This window comes from Colobus angolensis, unplaced genomic scaffold, assembly GCF_000951035.1.
Source record: "Colobus angolensis palliatus isolate OR3802 unplaced genomic scaffold, Cang.pa_1.0 Scaffold14, whole genome shotgun sequence".
NCBI classification, from domain to species: domain Eukaryota; kingdom Metazoa; phylum Chordata; class Mammalia; order Primates; family Cercopithecidae; genus Colobus; species Colobus angolensis.
In genome coordinates, this window is record NW_012114488.1 from 8,896,587 (window position 1) to 8,905,454 (window position 8,868).

At 49.2% G+C, this 8,868-nt stretch overlaps 1 pseudogene across 1 annotated transcript; it reads right to left on the bottom strand.

The window, feature by feature from the left end:
* Positions 1-5,305: 5,305 nt before the first annotated feature.
* On the bottom strand, positions 5,306-8,282 carry LOC105506697 (annotated as a pseudogene). The gene has a single exon (XR_001000975.1). The product of XR_001000975.1 is annotated as an uncharacterized LOC105506697 (transcript).
* Between the last annotated feature and the right edge of the window lie 586 nt (positions 8,283-8,868).

Here is an 8,868-nt window from a genome sequence, read left to right on the forward strand (position 1 = left end):
GTCTGGGCCGGAGCCTGGGGGACGGGGAGGGAGCGTGGGGTCCTTCTTCCTGGTTACTCCCTGGCTTTCTGGGTCTGGCTGTGACTTTGTTCTCTGGCCTGGGTGACCCTCAGACAGGTGGCTCCAGGTTTCAGAACCACTGGTCCCTCCCCTGTGCCTCCAGGCCCACAGGCTGCTGGCTCCTCAGTCCCTGTTACTGCTCAGTCTGAATGCTGCCAATGCCTCCTCTTCTTCCCTGTAAACAACTCGCACAGTTTTATTGAGATGTGATTCATGTACACGCAGTTCACTGGTTTACACCGTGCCATTCATTGGTGTCTGGCACATTCACAGAGTTGTGCAGCCATCACCACCATCCATTCTAGAACATTCTCCGGCGTCACCCCTGAATGAACGCATATCCCCTTAGTCGCCGCTCCCCATGTCCCCCAACCCCTCTACCCCAGGCCGTCACCAGTCTGCTCTCGGTCTCTGGACTGCTTATCCAGACATGTCTGAGGAACAAATTTCAACATTTTACCTTCTCTTTTGTGTTCCCTCAGCCCTGCCCACACTCATGTAAACAGTCCCTTCATAAAACTCTATTTAGTTAAACCCTCTAAGTGGGCCACCTTGTCCTGCCAGGACCCTGGCTGATTCACTTGTGTGCCAATAGGATGTGAAGAATAAGAGGACAGAGAATAGGAGGAGATGAGACCTTATGGGGTCCCAGCCTGGGCCACTAGGTCATGGGTAATGTCATTACCAAAGATCAGAAACACAGAATTAGAGCCTTTTGAAGGTGAGGAGACAATGGGTGCTGTTGGAATATAGCAGGTTCAATTTGTTGCGGGGGTTTTGGGGAGAATGTCTACCAGGCAGGTAGATACATGAAAGTACAGTTCAGGGATGCAGGTAGAACCATTAAGCTCTTGCTACCACCACCAAAGAGGCCGAGCCCTGGACAAAGAGAGACTCGACAAATACCCAATTGCTCCTCTGTGCCCCTTGAACAATGTGAAGACGTCAGCACCCCAGGGGAGCATCCCACCCGCCTGCCCCATCCTCCATAGGCCCAGCGGCGGTGTCTTCAGGAACATTTCCAATGCCCTTTCCTTTCCCAGTACTTCCACCTTTTCAGGCCTGTCTCCCCACTGCTTCTTCACAGCAGAGGGCTGGCTCCGGCCTGACCACAAGGAGAATTGTATTTGCAAAGAGACAGGTAAAGATGACAAATTAGATGGGCAAAACCATAACCTCTCAACAGATGTCTTAGTCCATTTCATGCTAGTATGACAGAATTCCACAGACAGGGTAATTTACAATGAACACAAATTTATGTCTCACAGTTCGGGAGGCTGAGATGTCCAGTATCAAGTTGCCGGCATCTGGCAAGGGCCCCTGTGCTCTGACATCCCATGGCGGGTGGTGGAAGGTGGAAATGCAAGGGAGAGGGTTGGGGGCTGAACCCATTCACTTCTCAGGAGCCCACTCCCTAGATGTAATGACGACAGCAATCCATTTATGAAGCAGAGCCCTCATGACCTGATCACCTCTCAAAGGTCCCGCCTGTTAGCATCATTGCATTGAGGATTAAGTTGTCAAAATAGGGCCCCTTGTGCGTTAATAACACTTCTCAGTCAGTATGGAGTGGGAAGAAGATTGTAGATTAATCTTCAGGGAAATCCTAGCACTTCCGGAGCAGGCAGAAGAAGAGAAAGCCATAAAATAGTGTGGCAAAGAATCCATCAGAAGAGATACAGGAAGAAATCCAGAAAGGAGAATTTGTGTGGAATGGAGAGAGAAGCCGTTTCAAGATGGCGGTAGTCACTTGTACCAAATGTGGAAGAAAGACCTTGAGATGGGAATTGTATGCCCCAGATTTATCAATTAGGAAGCTGTGTGAATACCTTCAGCGAGGGCAGTTTCTCCACTGGAGGGGTGTTTGGTAAATTTTATTTCTTTCCTGGTGGGGTTGGGGAGTGAAATTTCAGTTTTGTAAAGTGTGATTGTAAAGTGAAGAAGTAGAAAAGGAAAGTGTAAGGTGTTTATTGGGAAGCGTGTTGGTAGAGGCAGGAGAGGGAAGGCAACAGGACTGAAGACTGCAGGTGATAGAAACATGTGTTGATGGTACTGGGGAAGATCAGAGGAGAGGGAAAGGGCAGGACACGGATAAGGACAAGCATTTGGGGGTCAGAAAAACCCCGAGCCTTGGAGGGTCTCTAACATCAGCAACAAGTCATTACTCTTTTGATATTTTCTCTAACGTCTTTATTGTTTTCTCTGTTCTGAAATTGTTTTTTTTTTTAATTTTTCTAATTACTTAACCAACCCATTTCTTATCCTAAGATTTGATGGAAAATACAGCAAGAAGTGTGAAGAAGAAGAGGAAGAAGGAGGAGCAAGAGGAGGAGAAGAAAAACTGTAAGAAGAAATATAGAAGTTGAAGCAATTACAGCCTGGGAACATTTAATATGGGTTCAAAAATCCTTCTATAATTCAATGGACCCAATGATATAATTGCTCTAAAATTTACTTTCTTAACACTCACACTGAATCGCACACACACATTAAACTGCTATTTGTTGAAGAATGTAAAGAAAAAGTTTCATATATTACAGGCCATCTAAAATAGTTTAAAATTTTTAAAGGAGTCAATTTCCATTATTTAGAAAGATAAATTATATGAAGCAGTTTAGTCTCCAATATTGCCAACCAAATAAAGTGTGAGGATGTGGTTAGGATAATGAAATATTTGCTGGAGGTGTGGCAGTGCACACTTGTAGGATGCAACTGGCCGTGTGCGTGTGGCTGGAGCTGGTGGCATCAGAGCCAAGCTGGCGTGTTCTGTGTGGCTGCAGCCTTGGTGCCTAGGAGCTTCTGTCCAGCTTCGCGGCTGGAACCCTATGATTTCCTAAGCTATCCTGTGCTCTTTTTTTTTAAGTTTTTCTTTTTTTAAGGAAATGAACTAGAATGGCTCATAGTTTTGGCCTGTGAACCCAAGTGAACAAATTCTGGCAACCCAGGTTGCTAGAATTCTTGCCAACTGAAATAACTTTAAACTTGGTTTGGTTTGTTACTAAATAGTTTAACTGTTCTTGGGGCAAATGGACCCAATATTAACAGGGTTTTTTGTTTTTGTTTTTGTTTTTTGAGACAGAGTCTCTCTCTGTCACCCAGGCTGGAGTGCAGTGGTACGATCTTGGCTCACTGCAACCTCCACCTCCCAGGCTCAAGCATTTCTCATGCCTCAGCCTCCTGAGTAGCTGGGATTACAGGCACGCACCATCACACTCGGCTAACTTTTGTATTTTTAGTAGAGATGGGTTTTACCCTGTTGGCCAGGTTGGTCTTGAACTCCTGACCTCAAGTGATCCACCCTTCTCGGCCTCCCAAAGTGCTGGGATTACAGGCATGAGCCCCCGCGCCTGGTTGATCTGAACAGTTTTACCTTTTAATTTTTCTCTGTGGACTAGTAGGTGTAAGAAAAGATAATTACAGCTCAGAGCCCCGCCCTGACACTAGGCATTAGGCACTCCCAGTGAGGGGGTAAGATGGGAGTCCTCTCTCCTCTAAAGAGTCTTTTCTCAAAAACTTCATCCTGGCATTGTTTTCCTTTGTTCAGTTTTACTCCTATTGTTTCTGCTAGGTGTGTTTCCTGGTCTCACATTTAAATTTTTAAAGGATGGTGACCACACCTGCCTCCCTCCCTCCTCGTGGCCTCTGGCGTGGTGCTAAGCCCGCTGTGGGCAACTGATACTCAAAGCCGTGGATTGGTTGATCTGGTAGAATATGGGCCCGGAAAAATAGGAAAGCTGGTGTATTTTAGCTGCTATATACTGTTTCCATGACATCAGCACACTGCTTATTTTCTCAATTTCACTGGTCACTGAACAACAAAGGATTCCCAAATGAAGCAGAGGCAGGGACCCAGCGATGTCAGTCAGGACAACCCAGGGGCAACTGCACAGCCAGAGTCGGGCCACGCCAGGCTCTGAGGGCTTGCCTGGGTCACCCTGCACTGGCTGGAGGCCCCTGGCTCGCTCATCACTGTGGAAACTAAACGCTGCCATCTGTCTGCTGCATTGGGCTGTCGGGAGGGAAGCCAGATGGTGTCAGGGGGTGTGGACCCACGGGGGGAGAAAGACGCCAGGCGGCGGTGCGCTGCGGCCCCCTCCCCAGGGCTGATCCCCCTTGGCTGTGTGCCTGGAGCAGCGCCCGCTCCTGTGGATGACGAAGAGGGCCTGCTGCCAGTCACAGGCATAAGTTCTGGGAGAGTGAAGGTCATCGTTAGAATCTGAATCACCAGGAAATGGAGCAGAACTTGATGTGGCACATTCCAAAGATTAAAAAAACAAACAAACAAAACACCTCGTTATTAATTTGAGTCGTTCTCCTCATAAATAAATTCACACGCTGACTCTTTGGGCAAAAGATAGGCAAAGATTAAACAGGTGTAGCCCAGCAGGATACCCACGCAGAGCTAGACCTCCGCTCAGCAACTCCACGTCACAGAAGGCCACTTTCGGAACCATAAGGATCCGTTCTGGGTTCTGCTTGACTCTGATGATAAATATGGAACTGAAAAAATCAATCTATGAAAATTTTATTTAATCTCAGAAATCTTTCCCGCCTTATTCATTAATATGATTATTTTGTTTCTTAGTCAATGCCACCTTCTTCTATAACTTTCTACCTAGAGGGGGAAAGCCCCAATATTTAGCACTCTGAATTTTACAAAGCATCTTCACACTTCTCTTGTCTCGCATCACTACCCTTTGATATCATTGGGGAGGGACTTTTGCTATTTCCATGTTACAAATGGGTCACCCAGGCACCTGGAACTTGAATAACTAACCCATGCCTGCAAAGCTCCCACCCGGAATGGGGAACTGGAGCCAGACCACTGGACCCAAAACCGAGGCCTCACGGAGGAGACTGCGAATAAACCTGGCGGAGGAGACGTTTATCACTTCACAGCGGCTGAGTTGTCTCTACTTTATGAGGCTGCAAATACTTCCTGGCTTGTCGTCTAGGAATCTCTTAGCATCTTTTTACTAAGTTTAATATCACAGAGCTATAAGGCTTAGAAGACCTCAGAGGCCATTATAGCCAACCCCCAGACTCCTATTCTGCAGCCAAATTAGTGATAACAGGTTATATGATTCCATTAAAAGAACCAACCAACCATTTAGTACTTTCCTAAAAGCAGAGTTTTTTCTTGAACATGGTGCTAACTAACCAGTTTGACTGAAACCACCGGATATTTTGACATGGTAAAAAGCACATTGTGTAACAGAAATACAATGAGAGTCACATATGTGATTTAAAATTTTATTGAGCCACATTAAAAAAGTAAAAAGACACACTCTCTTCTCATGCAACACAGCACAGGGACCCCCGTACAGAACATTTTACTGTTTTCCCTTAATACCCAGGAAACATGCACTAACTTGGTAAATACCTGCTTAGCGGAGAGTTGTCTTTCAGGATTCATACCCTGGGGACACTGTTGCAGACCTATTGGACTGAAAAAACGGGGAGAAAGCAGGAATAAAAGACAAGAGACAAAAGAGTATATTTGGAAGAAGGGGTCGGGGGCACCTGGCCTTTAGTGGACCAGGGACCTGAGCTGTACACAGCCCTCCATATTTATTAGGCAAAAGAGATAGTGAGAAAGTGGGGGGTGATTGCTGGGTAGTTGTCAGTCTGCCGTTTGGTTCACAGTAGGCTTGCATGTTTTGGACAATAGGGGCTAGATTGTTTAAGCAGATAACTTTAAGGAGCCCGGAGCTAGGGAGTGATGTCTGTTAGCAAACCTACTGGTGGCAGGGCGGTGTGAGTTTGCGCACATCCTGCATTCATGATAAACAGTGCTGTTTGATTATACAGCCTCCAGCGGAATGCTGAGTTGGTATGTCCCACGGGCCTTCGGCTCCCGGTAGGACACCGCCTCCTAGACGTTTGCCCACGTTTGCTGACCTGCACTCAGACACTCTGGCTGGTCTAGACACTCAGGGCCTTCACTTGGGCTCCCGCCAGAGGCCTCGGAAATCCACACCTCACTGATAGCTCCATAGCTCACCAGCAAACGTGGTGAGTCGGTTCCCTTGGCAGCATCCTCCGCCTTGGGAGGGGCTGTGGGAACCACACTGAAGAAACTACAACTCAGAAGCATCGCGCCGTGCCAAGCACTGCCATTGAGAAGTGCACCGAAGCGGCCACCAGTTAATGACGACCTCGCATGAACAGGAATGTTCTAGAGCAGAATGCGCATATGAAGGCCGAGGCCTGAGCCAGAAGCTGAACCTGGAAGCCACCCTGACGTGCTCCTCACCTTGGGGCAATGTCCACCTCCTCGTTGTAGGGTGGGGGAGATGCCGCTGGTGCTGTGGACCGGGAGGGCCAGCATGTGCGCGGCTACATATAGACGCTCAGTGCCATCCACCTTTCTCATGCCCCTTCACTTTCCCGTCCTCCCTCCTCCTCTCACCTGCATGGTAACAAGGATTGTGACACTTGGTTTCCTTAACTCAAGAGGTGCATGTGATTTAATTTTTAAAATTCCCTCTAAAGAACGTTTTCTTGAATTGAAACTAATGATGAAATAGAAGCTAGGCCAGAGACGATGGCACCAGCCTTTCTGCTTCCGTCCATTCCACTCCCCTCCCCGCCCACACCCGCCTTCCTGCTCAGTGTGGGCGGGGGCAGGCAGCAGGGAGGACAACATGGAAAGGCAGCGGCCAGGAGGAAAAGGCAGGAAACAGCGGGAAGGGAGGATGGCTCCCCACTTCCTGTGGTGACCTCCCACCTCACTTACAAAACTCACCACCGACATTTGGGAACCGTGCACGCTGACTCAAAGCAAAGCTCAGCTGACTGTGAGAAGTCACCTGGGAGCTGCTGCAGTGGTTGCCGTTGAGTCCATCCGTGCAGCTGGGCCGAGGCAGCTGGAGGTGGGCATGTGTGGGCGGTACGGCTGGATGGAGCCCACCAGCAACTGGGTGGAGGGGTCCGCAGCTCTCCCGGCTGCTGCCTCACTGCTCCCTGCCCTGTTTTGAATTAGTGGTAGCAGAAAGAAATGGAGCAGTGACCCTCAGTGCCTGGATGCCTGGAAGTGCAGTGCATCCTCTCCTTGTGCTGCAGGAGGTCAGAGCCAGCCAGGGGAGGCAACTGCCTGCTCGGTCTGCCAGTGTCCAGACCGTGTCCAGAGAGGGTGTGGCTGGATCTGAGAAAAGTCTGGCACTGGCTAGACTGGGAGTGGCTCAGTCCTGCCTGGCAGGAGCATCCACGCACTGGCTGGCCAGGAGTGCAGGACAATTGCCCAGGTTCTGCCTGTTCCACCACATTGGGCCCACTCGCAAGGGGCCATGGGCACCACCTGCTTGGCCAGGTCTGCAGTGTAGAGGCCTGCAGGTGGCCAGTGACTGGCTGGGCTCCTGGACCTGCTGCCTTAGCTCTGGGAAGACCACAGATGCCTCCTCTTGGGAGGAGCCTTCTTGTGTGCTGCTTGCTGGGAGATGTGGCCCACCTGCCTTGGTGCGGCTCCTGCAGGGGGGATCTCTGGCCACCCAGCCAGCTGAGAGGTGTCTCAGGGCTCACTTGGAAGTCTTGGCTTGTCTTGGTTCTCATTTCCTCTTTTGCCCTCAAACAGGCCACGGTTCATGACGCTCTCAGGAAAGGATTTTATCTCGATCATTTGCAGCTTCTTGGAGCTGAAGTCTGCACAGCACTGTGGAGATTGTCAGATCTGTGAGGACAAGGGAGGGCAGGCCTGGTGGTTTGGAGGAGCAGGGCCAAGCCAGAGTGAGGTGGCACAGGGGTGCAGGTGGCTCCTTTGAGGGGGACCCGGGGAAGTAGGAGCAGGAAAACCAGCTAAACTGCAACCTCAGTCCCCGCTGAAGACAGTAGGGTCTGAGGCAGCTGCACCCAGATGCCTCCAGAGTTCATGCTGGTCCAAAGGAGAGAGGCTGGGTGGAGACTCACCTGCTTCAGTCCCCACAGGCTGAGGGTTGTGGAGCTGTCAGCTCCTCTTGCTTGGGGGTCTGTCCCAGCCTGGGCAGTGAGATTCCTCGGCCTAGGAGGAGCCCACAGGATGGACATAGGAGGAGAGCACTGCCCTTCATGTGCTCCGGCTGCTTGTCTCATTAGCCGTCAATTCACAGAGAGCAGTTTCCAGTAGAACAATTCCAGACAAAACCAGAGCCCCCACCAGGGCCTGTGTGTTTCATTCCTGACCTGGGGAAAGTAGCAGCAGCTTTCAGCAGCATCTATCCAAATAACCACCTATTTAACACGTGGACCCGTGAATGGCGGTCCTGGGTGCTTTGACCCATTGTTTTTCTTCCTTCCTCTCCCCATTTCCTTCCTCTCTTCCCCCTCAAAAACACACGTGTGTATAAACATTTGCACACCCCAGCCGCACCACCAACAGCTTCTCCATGGGCTGGGGTCTCTGCCTTGTCGAAATGATAATAAGAAATGATGAAGCCAGGGTCATCTCTCTCATCTATCTCTATCTATTAATTGATTATCTTTATTGTCTATTTCTATTAATCTGTTATCTATCTACCTACCTACCTACGTATCCACATCTACTGTCTATCTATACCTAAGTTCATTATCATCATTATCTACCATCTATCTGTCTCTATTAATCTATTATCTATTGATCTATCTCTCCTCCATCCATCCATCATCGTGCTGACACTAGCTCTGGGACTCCTCAAGCCTGTGTGTGATGATGAGTGATGGTCCAACTGTTTGACGCTATGATTCTAGTGAATTTGCACTGGGTAACAAATGTTTGGATGAGCACATGAATAAACACTATTTATTTGCTAAGTGTTGTAGGGAGCCTGCCCTAAAGAATCTTACCCATGTGAAACT